The 18,765-nt window shown below is 40.1% G+C and overlaps 1 pseudogene; it reads left to right on the forward strand.

Moving 5' to 3' along the window:
- Positions 1 to 12,719, forward strand: part of LOC123939241 — a 76,660-nt pseudogene extending 63,941 nt beyond the window's left edge.
- The last annotated feature ends 6,046 nt before the right edge of the window (positions 12,720 to 18,765 follow it).

Genomic DNA, 18,765 nt, shown 5'->3' on the forward strand with positions numbered 1-18,765 from the left:
TTATAAGCAACAGGGTTTTCAAGTTGTAACAGATTTAAAAACATGTAATTTCATAAATTTCCTTTGTGACCAGTAAATGCATTATAACATGGCAGATCTGGGGCTAGATAAGCTGTCTGTATCAACAGAAACTAGTTAATTAAGCCATTGGTATCAAACTTAAAATCTTTGTTTTCTTAGGACACTGTTTCTACCTAAGGGAACCAGTCAACAATGGGCTCAACCTCCTATCCCATAATAATGTGCTTTAACATTATGTTCCCCTCTACCTCAACAAGTATGTTTCCTATAATAAAATACATATAATAAATTTTAAGTTTTTTAAAAACAATGTAAGTGTGATTGATTTCTACCATGTATATATTTTTTCTCTTATATACTTGTTAGACCAGAGTACAAGATAATCAACAAAAGAGAAAAAAAAAAAAAGCAGAAATATTTTGCTCCTAATCTCTTTTCTAAAATTGTGACAAATTCATGTTTTTTACTTTGTTTTTAGCCTATTTTAGATACCTTAATATTCTCTGTAAATCAAAATCTAGAAGCTTTTATTTGTTTAATCAAGTCTACATTGGGGAAAAGAGAGGAACCAATCTTGCCAAATTTTAACAGCTTTCCAAGTGTGGAAAGTGGCTTGGTGTAGGGTTACAATGATCCAACATTTCTGAAATCTTTAATGGCATTATCTATTGTTGAGAGTGGAATTTTCTTCCCTTTCCCGTGATTATCTGAACATTATGTCACTTTCGTACCCTGAATGTTTAATCAGTTCTGCTATAGTACTTGTTTGGAAAAATGAAAATTTGTTTCAAATTTGTTTCAAAATGATTTGAGTATAACTCGGATTTTATGTTTCTTTATCTGTAATTTTGACTGCAGGAAACAGGTAAACAAGACAGCTGCACCTAAGCTTAACAACCAGATGAATGGGAATCTACAAAACATATACATGCACAGGTACCAGTTTTTAAAGACTACCAGCTTCTTCAGTTCACCGCATGTGTAATGAGGCAGGCACACTGATACAACTGGTGTTATAACTTTTAATCCCATGTCAACTAACCTTCCTTCCTCCACTTCACAGTAACTCACAAGCTGCAGTCCTTGGCAAAGTCCACTTCCACAAACCAACTTCAGGTCTGTGTCAATGCCACACTTAGGCAATGTATCCTTTACCCTGGTAACATCTTGCAAACTATAGTACAATATCAAAAGCAAGATATTGTTATTGACATAGTCAAGATATAGAATTATTCCACCACCACAGGGAGGAATCCTCTCTGTTGCCATTTTTAAAGCTCCTCCTATATTCCTCTTGGTCCCCCTTCTCCATCTTTAACCCCTGGCAACTACTACTCTTCATTTTTATAGTTTTGACACTTCAAGGATGTTTATAAATGGAATCTACACTGTATAACCTTCTAGGTTGGGCATTTTTCACACAGTATAATTTCCTAGGGAGCCATTAGAGTTATTGCATGTATCAATAGTTTGTTGTTGTGGTGGTGGTTGTTACTTAATCGCTAAGAAGAATTCTGTGGTATGGCTATGCCACAGTTCAACTACTCAGGATTGAAGAGCATCTGGGCTATTCCCAGTTTTGGGCTATTACAAATAAAATTGCCAAGGCATCCATGTAAAAGTTTTTGTGTGAACATAAGTCTTGATTTCTCTGGAATAAATGCCCAGAAGTGCAAATTCTGGATTATCTGGAAGTTGCATGCTTAGTGTAAGAAACTGTCAAACAGTTTTCCAGAGTGGCTGTACTACTTCACATTCCCAACAGCACTGGACTTATTTACCATTTTTTTACACATTTCAGTAAAACATGTCTTCACACTTTTTGCTTATTTTTGAATTGGATTGGCTTGTTTTTTCATTGTTAAGATTTTAGGGTTCTTTGTGTATTCTAGATACTAGTCCTTTGTCAGCTATGCGGATAGCAAATTTCCCTCACTACCCTGTCCATGGCTTGTTTTTCCATGTTCTAAACATGATCAAAAGTTTTTTACTTTGAAGAGGACTAATTCATCAATTTTGCCTTTATGGCTCATGCTTTGGTGTCAAGGCCCTATGGCTTCTGTTAACAATTTTGTATTGTGCATGGTTTTTAGGCACGCACATGTCACATTATAGCAGAACTGACTGTACTTGGGAGAAACAATAAAAAACTATTAGGGTAGCAAACTTATCATCTTAAAATAAGCTGTTGTCGGCTCAGTGAAATTCTAAAATCTCAATTAGATTCTGGGGTTCCATCTAAAACAATCTGGAAAATCTGACTTTAAGTCTGGTTGTGTACTGCAAGAAGTTCACCAGAGATGTGGCAATTATCTTGACAACATTGATTAACTCAGGGGACTAGATCCCCACAAGTTTCAGTGTGGAGACTCATTCTGTTCACAGCAGCACACAGTGATTAGCCATTCGTCTCAATAATTAGTAGGAAAATATCTGTCAATGAGTTTAGTACTCTTGTTCAAAGATCTTTTTATCTCACTGAGTTTCAATTAAGCAGGACCTCTATTACAACAAAAAGCTGAATGTTTTCCAGCCAGCCCCTCAGGAAAGATACCATTTTGGTTCTGAAAGCCATTATGAAAATTTGACCTTTTTACCTTTTCCTGACCAGGGTTTTTCCAGATGCAAATTTAATGGTTTAAATGCTGAATGCTATCAGCCTCATAAAGCATGAAACCTCCTCTCATCAAAGCAGCCATCATAATTTAACTGGCGAGGCTGCCACCGTGCAGTGGGCTCCAGCCGTGCCTGTCAGAGAAACCATCAAATAGGCCTGCTCTTTCTTCAGCTTGCAGGGGTACTGAGACTTGACCTCGAGTTAGGTCTCTTCCATGTAGAGGGAGGGGAGGGAGGAAAATAAATTATTACATAAAACAAAGACTATATTATTTGGTACATATGTTATGGTTTACCCCATTTCATCCTCTGAACAAGGGACTGTCTGCCTTCAACTTTTCCAGGGCTCTTAAAATCCCTCTTTATAGTCTGTGCAGTCAACTTAATGAGGACCATTTGAGGAGCATAAGCGAAATGATGTCATTTGGTCTCTCTCTCTCTTTCTCTCTCTCTCTCTCCTCCTCCTCCTTTTTCCTAACTACAGGATTTGATCCACCCTAAGCGGGACATAATATGCACAGTCTCCAAATTATTCAGATGAAAGCTCTGATTTGCTTCAGAGAACCACACTAATTCCTGCCTCTTCTACCATTCAAGACTATCCTTCTGGATTCAGCCAGAAGGTACTGAGCATTGATGTGCCACGCATTATGCTAGACATTTTCATTTCATATGCACTCGTTCTACCCTCACAACAATCTGCATTGCTAACTTACACAGCTCTGGAAGATTAGTTTTAGACTTGCCTCATTATATTACACCCAGAGGAGGGCTGGGGCCAGGGTGTGCTGGCTTGTAAGAACTGATTGTTAAATTTTCAGGAATTTTGTGAGCACTTATTCAATAACACCATTATTAGAAGTTATGTTAAATAAACTTACAAATAAATATGCTATATTTAAAGCAAAGATAAATACTCAAAATTCATCACTTCCTAATTATTTTACTATGTTTCACTAGTATCTCTGCCCTTGAGGTCATTTATAGCTCTTACATCTGTGTGGTGAAAATGCAATAGTGGGCTGCTGAACATCAATTCCCAATTCTACTCACAGTGATGTTATGATGGTAGCTTAAAATCAGCACAGGTGGCGGGTATTTGCATTAATGAAACCCACAAAAGCTACAAATCAGAGGTTTTGTCTTCCAGAGAGCTGGTTGCTGATAATTTACCAGCACACCAGTGAACTACACTTTTCCAAGGCTCTTATGTTGTGCTATGAATAATACTTTATTGACTGCAAGCTTTGTGAATAACTGCAAACCAAAATAAATTAACCCCATGATAAAAAGCCTCTCTGTGTCTTGAACTCTGGTAGAAATCAGAAACATATTGAAGCTGAATGCATTCTTTTGTTGTGGTAGAAGAAAAATGTCCTCAACTTAGGAACTGGATTCATGTGTGTCACACAAATACACACCTGTCTGAGCACAGTGGGTAGGACCTGAAAGACAATGTTTGTATGAGAAAATGAAGAACTCCATATGAACTAATATATCCTAAGGAGAGAAAAATATGATTCATGCAATATGGACCAAGGGCAATTTTGTGAGCACAACTGGAATGTACACTGGCTTCTAGCTCTTTTCTCCACCTGAGATTTGTACCAGAGTTCCGTGTGATGTCGCTTCTGAAAGAAGGCAACATCAGGAGCAAATACGCCATTTCACTAAAATCACTGTGTGATGCTGGCAGCATGAAGCAGACCAGTTTCGTGATCATGCAAATAGTGTAGCATGAGATAGGGTTGAGAATTCTTCTTCACTTCAGCAAGACATTAAACCAGGGTTTAGGAAACCCAACACAACACGCAAAGCAGGAAAGGTCACATGGTCTGTCTAGTCTGTCTAGTCTACATCTGGAGTTGATTAGAAGTCCCAAAGGACCAGTGCATTATGGAGAATCAGATGTGGTCCATGCAGTTCAACATCGCTGTAATAGACAGATGTGAGAAGATAGAAAGTTGAGAACTGAAAGGTACTTACAAGGTACCAAAATAGCATACTCAAGTATGTAAGGAGAAAATGGAAGACTCCACCTAATGGCCAGGAGTATTGTGGTAACAAGCTCAAGGGACTTCTTGAAATAATTGGGAGAAATTTAGGAGGGCTAAAGCTTCACTTTTTTTTTTTTTTTCTTTCTTTCTTCTTTTTTTTTTTTAATAGGAACTGAGTCAGGAAATACTACCCTGTCACTTCCATTCAGATCTACTTTTTCTCAGGTGGGACTGGCTGCAATGGGACCAAAGTGGTTTCTCATCAGTAAGTCCAATGGCTTATCCATGTTTTAAGATGGGAAAGCAAAAAACCAGAGTTAACATAAATTCTAAGTGGCTATTCTGTTTTATTCAATGAAGACTGGACAGAAGAAATATCAGTATGTATTTAGATAGTTTTTTCCAGTGAGAAGAATCTGGTTCATTCTCTTTTGTCATTTTCATCATAAAGCATCTCTCTTAATGAGTTAATAAAGCAAAGTGCAACAAAGTAAAGGTCCTCTGGTTTTGAGGAAGTGTTATCAAAACATTTGGCCCTAGGCCCTGCCACTCTTTCACTGAGTGACCTTTTTCAAGTCATGAAACATTTGTGTCCCTCTGCTCACCATCAGCAACTGGAGGATTCTAAGATCCTAGGATTCGAAGTGGGCCAATCCAAAAGAAACCATGCCCACAAAGAAATGTGTTTCCAATTACTCAAGTGGCCAAATAGTCAATCACCAGATAATCTTCTTTGGAAGAAATCTTCATAGCAATCTTTGAAAAACATCTGGCCTAGAGGACAGTGTTAATGACTCTTTTATGGTTTAATGTACCAGGCCTCCTTTTCCATTCGTTTCACTGGCACACTGCAGGGAAGAGTACTGCCACAAAAACCTCCCCAGTGACTCTCTGAGGTATTTCCATACAGACATTTCACACCTTGCAGACTGTGTATTTCATGTGTGTATGTGAGACAGACATCTATCTCACAGCTCAGGTCTGAACTCTTTAAGTGCACTTTCCCCACTTCATGATTTAGAATAAATCAGGCATAGACTGAGCATCATTTGCATCTTTTCAAGATCCCGTGTCCACTAAGCGTGTTGAAAAATAAATAAATAGTGTCTAGGTGTGCTTAATTATTTATCATTTTCAATATAAAAGAGAGAATTTATCATAGAAGTAATTTTTGGATTAGTTAATATTTGGCTGCTGAACCAGGATAAGAAAAGCTCCCAGGAAGCTACTGTTGGTAATTTCCTAAATAAATCCACACCTTACTACAAAGTAAAACAAGTAAGGGGCTTGATGCTTCTCTAACAGAGAAAAGCAATGTTTGTAACAAAAGCAAAAAATCGAAGGTAAATTGCTGGATGGTTTTCCTCCCCACAACAGGACACTGGGTGTGGCTCACAGGTTGAGCAACCATTTGTTTTATCAAAAAGAATGTCACTATTGTATATAGCAAATTTTTACTGCTAACTGAGAGAAAGAGATTGTAGTAGCATGCAGGGAAAAAAGAGCATATTTATCTTGAGAAAAGCAACAATTTGTTGTCCTCACTTTGGTTTGAGATTGGCTACACACCTAACTCAGCTCTACCAAAAGACATGCTGCTTTGGGCATAGTTGCTCAATACTGTGCTGGCCTGTTCTTTCTATTTAGAGCCAGGTGACATTTACATTCAATCATGTGTGCTAAGAGAAAATGAAGCTGTATGGCCCCTGAAGGAGATTAGAGAGGTAAGAGGAACACTGTTCCTTGGGTCTCAGAGTTCTGACTGTCAGTCATCAAAATTCACATTGAGTGGCAGACAGAATAACCACTGGTCTAGGAGTCCAGGAACCTAAGTTCTAGACATGTGTCTGCTACTACTGGGGTGTGGCTCCTTTGGCAAGTCACCTAACCACTCATTGTATTAAGTTGGATTAAATAATAATCATGATCCCTTCAAGTTCTACATTTTAGAATTCTTGCAAGAAACCGTGACAATTTTTTGTAGATAAATAATTTTTAAGTCTCTTAGTGAATGAGTACCAATACTTAGACATTTCAGAATGCATATGCTCCGAGGGCAACTGAAATCAGGGTGATTACCCTAGACTCCATATTAGGATTTTCTGAAAATTTTTTTAAGATTTTATTTATTTATTTGACAGAGAGAGAAATCACAAGTAGACAAAGAGGCAGGCAGAGAGGGAGTAGCAGGCTCCCTGCTGAGCAGAGAGCCCAATGTGGGGCTTGTTCCCAGGACCCTGAGATCATGACCTTAGCCGAAGGCAGAGGCTTAAACCACTGAGCCACCCAGGCGCCCCTGATTTTCTGAATTGTTAAAATAAGTAACTGATGGGCAATGAATCCAGGGCGCATTGTGTTAGAGAGAAGGAGAAAAAAAAAATACAGCTCCACAGTCCTCTCGGAATAATCCTGATTCCTTAATCTCCTTGTTCCAGTCTTGATTTGAAAAGATAATCAGAATGCAGACCACAGAATATCAATATGTTATGGGGAGGGGAGAAAATAGAGGTGAAGAATGGGTATTTATGTTGGGTGAAATTGCACTGCTCTCCAAATGATTTAGACCTATTCTGTCTAATAATGTGGGCACTAGCCATGTGACTATTGAGCATTTGAAATGAGGCCAGTATAAACTGAAATGAGCTTTAAGTGTGAAATGTACACTGATGTTTGAACACTTACTATTAAAAAAAGATCAATGCGAAATATCTAGATGGTTTTTATAGTAATTACATGTTGAAATGATTATATTTTGGATAAAATATATTAATTCTACTCCTTTCTTTTTCCTTTTTTAAAGATTTTATTTATTTATTTGACAGGCAGAGATCACAAGTAGGCAGAGAGGCAGGCAGAGAGAGAGGAGGAAAAGGAAACAGGCTCTCTGCTGAGCAGAGGGCCCGACGCAGGGCTCGATCCCAGGACTCTGGGATCATGACCTGCGCTGAAGGCAGAGGCTTTAACCCACTGAGCCACCCAGGTGCCCCTTCTTTTTCCTTTTTGAAATGTGTCTATTAGAACATTTAAGATTGCATATGTGGTTCACATTGTATTTCTGCTGGACATTGTTGGTTCAGACATATGCTGACCTTTTATGAACCCTGAAAGATTTATGTTCCTCACTGCGTAGCCAAGAACCCAAGACAGAGATTATAGGATAGAAATGGAAGTAGAGGAAACAGGAGGCAGAATGGATGGTAAAAAAAAATTAGCACTGTGCCCAGAGCTATAGATTTGTCATTTTTCTGTTGTTCCCCAAATATCTCCTCTCTCTTACTAGGTTAACTTTCCTTTTTTTAAAATTTTATTTAATTTTATTTTATTTGACAGAGAGAGAAAGACAGCGAGAGAGGGAACGCAAGCAGGGGGAGTGGGAGAGAGAGAAGCAGGCTTCCTGCCGAGCAGGAAGCCCAGTGTGGGGCTCGATGGACCCTGGGATCATGACCTGAGCTGAAGGCAGACATTTAACAACTAAGCCACCCAGGCGCCCCTACTTTATTTTTTTTTTTAAACTAAAGATATTTTGATTTCTAGACATGAGTATGTCTTTATCTCCCTCCTCTTCCCTTCAGAGCAGGGAAACTAGCAAATCATGGAAGACCCACAGGGACCACAAGCATAAAGTGAGCTTCCGAAACTGACATGGCCTGATTACCATGACAGACACTGGCAGTTACCTAACAATTTCTATACCTGCTTTTCAACAGTACCCAATTTTGGTCAGGTATTTAAGCTACTGGATTATTTACTTTTTATTATTCATTTGTCTAAGATACCTATTCACAGAAAAGTCTGAATGATTCATAAGTATATGACAAGATGCTTAATACCAGAAATAGTAAGAGATATTGGAATTTTTTTATATATGTATATATATTTTTTAAAGATTTTATTTATTCACTTGACAGACAGAGATCACAAGCAGGCAGAAGAGAGGCAGGCAGAGAGAGAGGAGGAAGCAGGCTCCCCGCTGAGCAGGGAGCCCGATGCGCGGCTCGATCCCAGAACTCTGGGATCATGACCTGAGCTAAAGGCAGAGGCTTTAACCCACTGAGCCACCCAGGTGCCCCTGAATTATATATTTTTAAAGATTTTATTTATTTATTTGACAGACAGAGAGCACAACTAGGCAGAGAGGCAGGCAGAGAGAGAGGAAGAAGCAGGCTCCCCGCTAAACAGAGAGCCCGATATGGGGCTTGATCCCAGGACCCTGAGATCATGACCTGAGCCAAAGGCAGAGGCTTTAACCCATTGAGCCACCCAGATGTCCCGAGATATTTGAATTAAACAAAAAGTGAGATGCATTTCAAATTCATCATATTAAAACCATTTTAAACTCTGGTAGCAGTAAATGTGAGCAAGGACGTAGAGCCATAGATAATGTCATAAACTGCTGGTGGGAGCATACACTGGTACAACATAGTAGGATAATTCGACATATATAGTGTAGTGGACACTGTGAATATACTTTAACCTAGTAATTGCTCTTCTGACTACTTATCCAGGACATACGGAGAAGGATGTTCACACAGCAGTATTTGCAATAGTCTAATAAATATAAAATGTGGTATATACATAATGCAATTTGATACAGCAATTAAAATAATGAACTGGGGGGGTGATGTATTAATATTTACAAATCACCTCAATATAGTAGTGATTGAAGAGAACAGTTGGAGACTGTCACTTACATGCAATACCAGTTATGTAAAGTTGGAAGATATACAAAACAATGTATTATTTACTGATCCATGTCTAGTATGTATCTGATAATATACGTTAAAACAAATTCAAAATAATTCTTACCTCGAGAGAGAGAGGGATCAGGAAAAAATACAGAGAGCCTTCAATTTATATGTAGTTTCACTTCCTTTAATGTGGGGAGCAAATGTGATGAAATGGGCTAAGCAGAGACAAGCTATTTCTAACCTCTGTTTGGCTAAATCAAAAGTAATCACTGGGGCACCTGGCTGGCTCAGTGGGTTAAAGCCTCTGCCTTCGGCTCAGGTCATGATCCCAGAGTCCTGGGATTAAGCCCCTCATTAGGCTCTCTGCTCAGCAGGGAGCCCGTTCCCTCTCTCTCTCTCTGCCTGCCTCTCTGCCTACTTGTGATATCTCTCGCTCTCTCTCTCTCTTTCTCTCTGTTAAATAAATAAATAAATAACATCTTTTAAAAAAAGAAAAAAGTAACCACCAATTTCTCTGTCATGCATTCATTTATTCATGTGACAAGTAAATCATGTTTGAGTACCTACTGGGTGCGAATGGCTGGGGATGTAAAGAAGGAGAAGAGCACTGGTGAGGGATTGAGAGCAGCAGTGGGGCATAAAGCACAGGCAGTCAGTCCTGCATGGTGCCATGGGTGGGGAGGAGCTCAGGGAAGCCCTCCTAAAGAATCAGTCCCCAGAGCTGAGCTTCAGTAATAAGAAAGAGTTAGGGGGGCGCCTGGGTGGCTCAGTGTGTTAAAGCCTCTGCCTTCCGCTCAGGTCATGATCTCAGGATCCTGGGATGGAGCCCCGTGTCGGGCTCTCTGCTCAGCAGAGAGCCTGCTTCCTCCTCTCTCTCTGCCTGCCTCTCTGCTTACTTGTGATCTCTCTCTGTCAAATAAATAAGTAAAATCTTTAAAAAAAATTAAAAAAAAAAGAGATAGGGAAGAAAGGGAATAGAAGCAGTGAGCCTGGGCACTTGGGGAAAAGAAATCCCAGCATGTGTTTCATCAGGGAGGGTGCACGATCAGACTGTCCTGTCTATGACAGGACAGAATGGACTGGAAAGGGAGGGCAAGCCAAAGCAACCAAGCAAGCTTAGAAGTCATCAGTTTTGGATGACAACCTAAACTGGAGCGCTGGCACTGTAGAGAGATAAAAGGGCATATGGGCTCAGAGAATAGTTTAGATGAACCAGTATTTGGAGATAAATGGATGTTAACAGATGATGACAAAATGAGAGGAGTCAGGGTGACTCCCAAGTTTCTCAAAATCAATCTCTGCCTTTGCAGAGATAGCACTTAAGGAAGTCAAATGTAATCATGTATGGAACAAATCTGGCCTCAGAATCAGGTGAAGCAGCCTCCCCACCACACACTCCTGCCCTTACACGAAGGCAATGCATTACGAAGGGCCATCAGTATCCCTGAAATCTGTTACTTCAACCTCAATCACTTTCTAAAACATGATGGTAAATGCATGGTAAGCCTTCCTTACTACACACCAGTGATGGGCTTTATGGAATTTTCTGAATATATCTGATGTCGTGGAAGGGGAAAGAAATCCAAGACACAGGGTGAGTGAAGACCATTAAATATAAACGGCAGAGAAGTTTAGCTCCAAGTGTCCTTAGCAAACTCTACTTGAAAGTCTTCCCATTCTCTTTGGGAAAATGAAAGAACGACAAATAATTTTAGAAGGGAGATAATAAAATCCTCATAGTAAGATATTACATAAATCAGATACATGCATTTCCAACATGCATGTTTGTTTGCTTGATTGGTTCCTTACAATAAAAGGAAGGGGTGATATTAAACTTAGAAAATATTTAAATGTACTATCGAAATCAAATGTGAACACTTGGCGACTGCTCTCCTTTGGAGATTTTTCAGTTTATTTATCTAAGGTTTGAATGTAAGGTTTCATCAGCCACTGAGTTGTGACTTGTTAAAGATTTTTACCTTTAGAATGTGTGCTCCATAAAACCCTCCATCCACTCTCTACCAGAGACATAATATTATACAGAGCAGCCTTGTGTTGATTTTTTTCCAACCATCATACATTTTGGGCCAAGAACCACACACTAGGAAAAGCAAACCTCCCCAGTGCATCACCCAGAGTATTATTTTTTAATGTTCCACATTATATGAAAGAGAAAAATGTCTTCATTGTAACTGAATGCATATAGGAACAAAATACGAAGCCTTCTGAACGGACAAACATCAAGTGAATTCTAGCAGGACTAGGAGGAGCCTTAAAGAAGAGACTGAAGCCAGCACCTCCCCCTCCCCTCACCCCCACCCCCGCTGCTCTCCTTAGCCTTTGATTTCTCTTTGCTATTCCTTCCCAGTAAGAGCAATGACGAGGGCCTGTTCTGGCTTGAGAACTGAAACTCGAACTGTTTTATCTATAGTGGAGGGACCTGTGGAAATGTGGACCCATCTGTTAGAGAGAGAATGCTCTTTAAAATGTGAAGGTTTGGGGCACCTGGGTGGCTCAGTGGATTAAAGCCTCTGCCTTCGGCTCAGGTCATGATACCAGGGTCCTGGGATCAAGCCTCGCATTGGGCTCTCTGCTCCGTGAGGAGCCTGCTTCCTCCTCTCTCTCTCTGCTTGCCTCTTTGCCTATTTGTGATATCTGTCAAATAAATAAATAACATCTTTTAAAAAAATAAAATAAAATGTGAAGATTTTATAAGCTAAAATGGTAGAGGAGACCCCAGTCGAAATCAACTGATGAATCTCCAAGAGTCAAAAAAGCAAGAAGTGTTCGATGGGCGAGTGTTTACGGTTGCCTCCCTACGTGTTATCAGTTTGCACATCTGGGATAAACCTAGGACCAAACCATTCACAGTATGTGTCTACAGCGTTCAAACCACCCAAGGCACTTTTCACTGCCCAACAAATTTTGCCACCCAATAAAATAAGGACTGGGAAGTTACGTATTTGCTTTGCCACCTCTCAGTTTATCTACTCCTGATTTGAGATAACTCGCTAAAATAACAGGGATAACGATGAAACGTTTGGAGAACTGAGGTTCCCCCTCCCGTCTCTGGGTAGACTATTTCTCACTAGCCTCTGTGTTTCAGTCTCTTTGTCTTTCTTAAATCCATTACAATTAAGCTGGATCTCATCACGGCACCTGTGCCGACACTAGCATTGGGTTTGCTTCTCCCCCCTTCTGTCTGGGAGCAGGGACCAAGGCAGAGGGCAGTTTGTCCACCAGAGACCTGGTGGAGCTCTGGACTGGCACACTGCTGCTCTGGACTTCCTGCAGATGGCATCGTCCAAATGCCTACACAGAGGCCCCCGGACACCGTGTCAGATATCTCTGTGCAGAGAAAGCGATCGGTGGAGAACTAAAACTAAGACTGGCCTAGAGCCTCGTATCTCTCAGCAAACAAACACACAAGAAGTAGGAACTTACAAATATCTCTCCATCCTCTTTATCTGTACTACCTCATCTGCAGAGACAACATTGTAGTTCCATACTTAGAAGGTTAGACACAGGTGTGAGAAAAGGCAGATGCAAGATGAATATTGTATTTATAAGAAAAACAAGTCTTTGCTTCATCCCGCAATTAGAAGACCCTGAGTGATCATCTCAGGCCTAGACGATACAGTGAATGGCTCAGGGATCACTGCCATGGTCATGGCACAATGTGTCACCAACTTGTCAAGTGTCCCCAACTTTCCCTGGGCATCTATACAAGCCTCAGCGTTCCATGTCAGCACGCTGCAGGGTCAGAACTGTATTTTCACACTGTATCATTGGAGCGGGCCAGAAGTAGGTGTTCTGCACCTGACTCTTCCTTGTTGGCACCTCCCAGTCAAATGTTACTCATTTTCCCATCTCTCAGGTCCCTGCTGTCTAACCAAGAAGACAAGCTCATCAGCCTCTTTGTTCAGAGCTGACAGGAGCTTAAAATGTTAATCTTGTTCAGACACTGGTGCTGGAAAAGCTGTATTCATCACCCTTCTCAAAGAAAGAGACCCCTGGTGGAGGTTGGGGGTGGGAGTGGGGGAGGGGCAGAACATCAGCATAAGACTGGTTTTGATAGATACATCCAGAGTCTTCTAAACTAGCAGAATCAAGAGAGGTCAGTGTTCATTTGAAGCAAGAGTGAGAATGGGGGACTAGACCATCAACCTTCAGGTCACACTCTCATGAAGCGACCTATCTTCCTTAGAGTTTCTGTCATCCAGCCATTCCACTCATCTGCACAGCTCCCAGGTTCACATCCCCAATGACGGAATAGACTGTCCCCAGGCCTTCCTCTTCTCCACTCCAAGTCCTGCTGTCATTCTGCACAGCTTCCACAATCGTATGTTGGGTGAGGAGCACTTCTATCAACCCACTCACAGAACTTCTCATTTCCTCAAACCAACAATCTTCACCTCTACTCCACCCCAGCTTCCCACTCTCACAGACACCTCCCAGGCTCCCTCATGACTCAGGATTCCTCCACCCAGAAATGTGTGAGCACACCTGAGGCCCCAGCTATCTCACCCTCCTCATTCCCATGTAACTGCTCTTCCATCTGAGGCCTTCAAAGCCTCCTCCTCTCCCTTCTCCTTGACCACTACCTTCTTCACAGCTTTGTCTCCTTCTCTACTCTCAGAGATTTCCTAACATCACTTCAGCCAGAATCCTCACATTCCTTCTGCGCCTGCCCTCTGCTTTGGCTCAATCTGATTATTGACTTTTTTGTTTCTATACACAGAATGCTAAGTACTATTGTATAAATACACACACACACACTCACAAACACACATGTGTACAGAATGAGTCCATGAGAAATGTATCATCTGAATTAACTTGAGTCCAGCAGCCTGCAGTGAAACCCCTGGCCATGATCTCTTTGCCATCTGTGTTCTTTGGTCCATCTCTTCTCAGCTTTCTCAAAACCAAGACTTCACCCCCTGCTGTCATTTTGTCCTCTCCCTCTTCACTGTTTTCTTCTTGGGAGCCTGTAAGCAGACTCGCCACCACATTATAGATTTTTTAAAATGCTCTCCCTGCTCCATGTCAGCTTCTAGTTATTTCCCTCCTCTCTGTCCTAGCTTTTATAGGCAAGTCCTCAAAAAAATAGTCTAATAACCAACTTACTCACCGATCAGTCACTCTTCAAGTTGCTGCCATCTGGCTTGTTCACATGACACCACTGAAAGAGCTCTGAAAAAAAGAATTAAAACTTTCAAATGTCACCTTGCAGAATTTGATAACATCAACTTTTCCTTCTTAGGCTTTCCTGTCCATTGATGTCTCTGGCCTCCTTCTTCCAGTGATCTTTACCAGTTCCTCTTTTGCTGTAGAATTCTTAAATGATGCTGTTTCTAAGGAAATAGCAAGGATCCAAATCCATGACTACTTAGCTCTGTGACCTTGAAAGGTTTCCTAAACCACCCAAGTTTTGATTTACTCTGGTGTAAAATGAGAATAATAACAGCACCTACCTCCATGGGTTATCGTGAGGGTTAAGTGAATTCACACACGGAATGTGCTTACAATAGTTCTGACAAATAGCAAATAGTAAATATTAGCTGTGGTGGTGGTGGTGATTGTTATCGTGATGATGTGCTTGGCGTTCTTGCCCTCCCCCCACCCATAGCTCATGTAGGCAGGTCTCACTTCCTTTGCTACTACAAATACTTGTATCTGATGATTCCTCAAGCTCATTATGTTAAATACTAAACTTGTTTCATTTCTTCCTAAAAATTTACTCCTCCTCTACTCAAGGGAATCTCAATGAACCACACCATTATCATTTATTCATTCTTTCAAGAAACACTTATAGGGTATCTGCTTCATATCAGGTACTGTTCTCTTCCCTGGGGACAGAGATGAAGGGCAAGTCCCTGCTATCAGAAGTAATAAATGAGTGAACACACCAATGTTCTCTCACAGAGTAAAGAGGTTTATGAAGAAAATAAAGAAAGTAACTTGGCAAAGGTGAAAGACTTTTTTTTTTTTTAAGAAAGGATGGTCAAGGGTAGAAGAAATGACATTTGACTGGAGAGGTGTCGAAGCCAGGATGCCAAGGGGTAAGTAGGTTCTGATGTTCTCGTTTTCTTAACTCCCAAGTCAGCTCTCCACTTTCTTTCCTTCTTGCTGCTGTTTCTGGCCCCCATTTCTCTCACATCAGTTATTTCCAGAATTCTGAGATTCTAGAGTGTCAAGGTGTGCACAATGAAATCATGATTCTTTCCTTAGGTGATATATATTAGCACATTCAGAGTGTGTTTCACAGAAAATTCCCCTGGGATCTGTAGTCAGATAACTTTGAGAAACATTGGGTTAAAGTTATATAGATTTCCTTGCAGCAGGACTCATCAGAGCATTTAATAAGCTAAGACACATTATGAATTTCTGAGGTGGGATAACAGTGGCATAATAGAAATCATTAATTTTTAAAAAAATTCTCATAGAAATAGAAATCACTACTTCCCAAATGGACTACAGAACCCTTTTTAAAGGAGCATCTCATAGCACTAGTGGGTCATAAGACAAACTTTGGGAAATGCTTAATTAAATGTATATTAAGCATCTACTTTACTAATGTAGACCAGCCTCCAAGAAAAATCCATATCATTCTCCTATTAAACTCTTACTATTTTATCAATATTTTTGCTGAAAATGTACAACCTAGTTAATCTGATTTCTTCTTGAAGACTAAACCCATACCCCAGATTGCTGACAATAGCAGGTTCCCCACATAAGTCTCTTATCAAACGTGGCCTTTAAAGGTACTAATCCTTTTCTTATCCAGCTCTCTCTGGAAATATCTATCAATAGAGAGTTAACAGTGCTGTCTATTCTTAATAGACACACTTCTCAGACTTAATTTGTGAAAAATTTCAGTCAAATCCTCAGAATTTAAAGTTAGACACTGATAATAACTAACATCCACTGGATATTTTATTACTTTATCAAATGATCACAGCAACCCTATGAAATACAGTATTACTGCTCCCATTTTATAGGTCAGCAAACTGAGAGAGCCTAAGTAATGGACTAATAGGAAGTGACTGAGCTGGGGTTTGAAGCTGGTTCCGGAGACTGTGCCCTTCCTTGCCCACCACACTGACTGTCTTCTGAAGGGAAAGCTAATGAGCTCTGTAGGAATACATCTAAATGCAGACAGCTATTGGCACGGTCTCTGTTTCCAGAGTCTCTGCCATGTGTTGACTGGGGCCAATGAACAGTCTCTGATATACTGGTACTGAGCATTTTCTCATCCCCCAGGAAGAAGCTGAGCAAAGCTTATAAAGCTTATAAAGTTCCACTGCATGTTCTCATCCAACACTCTCAACTGCCTCGTCCCATGTTTAGAGCTTGGCCGGATGCAGAGCACACTGAGCCAAGCTTTCTTTTTAATTGCTAAACGCATGTTTATTTGAAAGCAGACTTAATCCATGTATTTCTGATTACCCATCAGAACTCATTAAAATGAGGTCCTGAAAAAAGCCTGTTTGATGTTCAAAAAATAATCTGAAGGCATTGCTCTTGTGCACAGGAAGCTGGACTTCGCTGAAAGCGAACTGCCCTAAATTCTGAAAGACCGGTATGGTCTGAGGTTTTATGAGATATTTAAACCTCTTCACTGTAGACTTGGCCCAAACTTCATCCCCCTCTCTTTTTTCTTACCCACAATCCATGCTTTTAGTTATTTAGCGTGTGATGGGATTTCTGTCATCAGGGATGAGAACACTGCTAAAAATATTCTGTGTAACTAGTAGCAATAAAAACATGTTATTTCCTTCATATGCCAATCCAAGGTTTCCACTTTCACAGCAGATAATTGTTCTTTGAAGTCCTTTTTACTTCCCTTGCTTAATATTATTTTTTCATCCTGGTTAAAACTATCAACTAGTTAATCAACAAATATGAATATAATAAAGTATTAGACTTGTAAGACATTTTTTAAAGTAAAGAAAAATCCATTAACTTCAATTGAAGTTTCGACTCACATACACATACACATTACATATGTATATTTATTCCTGGACCTCAGTATTTTTTTAGTATTAAAAAAAACTAACAATATGATCTCACACTTTAAAGATCCAACTTTAAAATTCTCTGATTCAGTCAAAAATTTTGTAAGGCACATACTGCATGGAGCATTGGGTGTGGTGCATAAACAATGAATTTTGGAACACTGAAAAAAATTAAATTAGATTTAAAAAATTTTTATAAGCTATTACGATAAAGTGAAGAGATACAAGCCACATCTGAAAATGGTTCTCACATAAAACATTGCAAAAATCTTCTATAGAGCAAATGTATAGAATGGATTCAGCACAATTACGTGATAGGTCTGGGAACAAGAAGTTTTGTATAAATTTCTTGCAAGGCTTACAGCATCTACATACATTGTATAAATTTCTGTTTATTCTTTCTTCACTAAGAAATTTACATCAAATGCTCTTAAGTACAGTAATGCATTTGTTCCTTTAGCCAGTAGGACCTGTTTGGTGGTTTAATTTAATTTAAGGAACATAAGAGTAGAGAGAAGATAGTGCAGGTGTATTCATTTTCTTCCTTCACAGAATAAATGTTTCTTTTAGTTCAGTCATCTGTTCCATGGCGTGGGAAGAAACGTGAATCTCTCTCACATCTGGATATCTTTATCCTGATGAAAACTGCAATTAACTTCCTAACCCAAACTCTCACTTGCACAGAGACCCACTGTGCCTATGTGCTTCCTGGTGGTGCCCATTGCCTTGCAGTCCCTGGGGAAGGAAGAGGCGCAACCTCAGAGGTAGAGGAAAGGAACCCACCCAGTAGATGTCCTCATTCAGTGATACCCTAAGTACCCTGGTCCTCAGGTCATGATGACATGGGTCTGGTGTGGCAAGGATGATAAGAATAAGGCAGGACTTTTCTTGTCCAGGCCTCCTTACTCATCAGGGAGACGTGGCTCCCAAGCCTTACGGAACACTTATGGGAGCATAAGGTGAAGTCAGGGAGTAAGCAGGGCTCACAAGTGCCCAGACGGAAGCACCTGGGGAATGGAAAGGACAAACAATGCCAATCCAAATGTCTGCAATCAAAACCAAAAGCCCCTCCAGGTTGACATATAGCAGGGCTCTGACTGGGACAAAAAAACAAGGCACGTGCAACCCTCTTTTTTTGTCAAACAATAGGCAAAAAACTACCCAACAAGGTCATTAGCTTTTGTTTGTTTTAACATAGCTTTTTTGTCTCGTTATGAAAGTAGCATGCTTGTTATAGAAAAGCCTGTACATACAGAAAGATGTAAAAAATGAATTAAATATAACTCCTAATCCCACCAAAATGCAGAGACAAGTCTTGTAATGTTTTGGAGTATTTTTCTCCACCATTTCTTCTCTGTGCATTTATTTCACCAAATTGGGATTATGCCCAATATAGAGTTTGGGAACCTGCTTTTTCACTTACCG

This window comes from Meles meles, chromosome 3 (genome assembly GCF_922984935.1).
Source record: "Meles meles chromosome 3, mMelMel3.1 paternal haplotype, whole genome shotgun sequence".
Taxonomy (NCBI): Eukaryota; Metazoa; Chordata; class Mammalia; order Carnivora; family Mustelidae; genus Meles; species Meles meles.